General features: G+C 55.8%; 1 pseudogene; it reads left to right on the top strand.

Moving 5' to 3' along the window:
• LOC105509270 overlaps positions 1-904 on the top strand; it is a 46,091-nt pseudogene that overhangs the window by 38,010 nt on the left and 7,177 nt on the right.

Consider the following 904-nt stretch of genomic DNA (forward strand, 5'->3'; position numbering starts at 1 on the left):
AAAAAAAAAAAAAAAAAAAAAGAGGGGGCTAGTCTGATAAGGTGTCAGTTGAGCAGAGAGTGGAACGAAATAAAGGATAGCAAGCCACACAGAGAGTGCAGCAGGCATGGCAGCGGGAGCAAGGCTGGTGTCCCCGAGCAGCAGCAGGGAAACTGGAGTGGCTGCACTTGTGTGGGTATGGGGAAGAGGGGAGAGAGGTCACTCGTCTGTGTGAGGCAGTGGACTTTGTTTTATCCCCTGCTATACCCCCAGCACTTAGAGTGGGAGCTAGCACAGAGAAAGCACTCAATTGATGTTTGCTGAGCAGACGAATGCCTGGAGTAGACCTCAGAGCAGGGTTTGGTGGAGGGTGGGTCAGGGAGAGAGTTCACTCAACAGCCTGGTGATAGGGGAGAACAAGTGGCCAGAGGGTATCCATCTATGATGGGGACCGGGGTCCCTGCTGGGCAGCAGTGTGGGAGACACAGATCCTGGCCACACCTCAGCCCTCCCTCCAGCCTGATTACCTGCCCCCCTCCCTTGCAGATGTTTCGGTTCTGTGGTGATCTGGACTGTCCCAAGTGGGTCCTGGCAGAGATTGGCACGCTGGCCAAGATGGTTAAGTGCACAGGGTCTAGTATGGGTGGAGGAGGGGCACTGGGCTGGGGATTGTGGGTATAGAGGATGGTGAGGTTTCTCTGGGGTTAGGGCCTCAGTGCTCTCAGCCTGTGCTACCATGCCTTGTGACCTTGATCAGCGGCTGGCCTGCTCTGAGCCAGTCCCCAGGAAGGAGGGGTGAGGTTTGCCAGCCTGGCTGATGTAAGGACTTCCCTTCCAGTCCTCTGTGAAGTTGCAGCTGCTCTGCAGCCAGGTACTAAAGAGCTGCTGGGACAGGGAAATGATGTGAGTACAAGACCCAGCACCC

The sequence above is a fragment of the Colobus angolensis genome, unplaced genomic scaffold (genome assembly GCF_000951035.1).
Source record: "Colobus angolensis palliatus isolate OR3802 unplaced genomic scaffold, Cang.pa_1.0 Scaffold172, whole genome shotgun sequence".
In the NCBI taxonomy this organism is placed as follows: Eukaryota; Metazoa; Chordata; class Mammalia; order Primates; family Cercopithecidae; genus Colobus; species Colobus angolensis.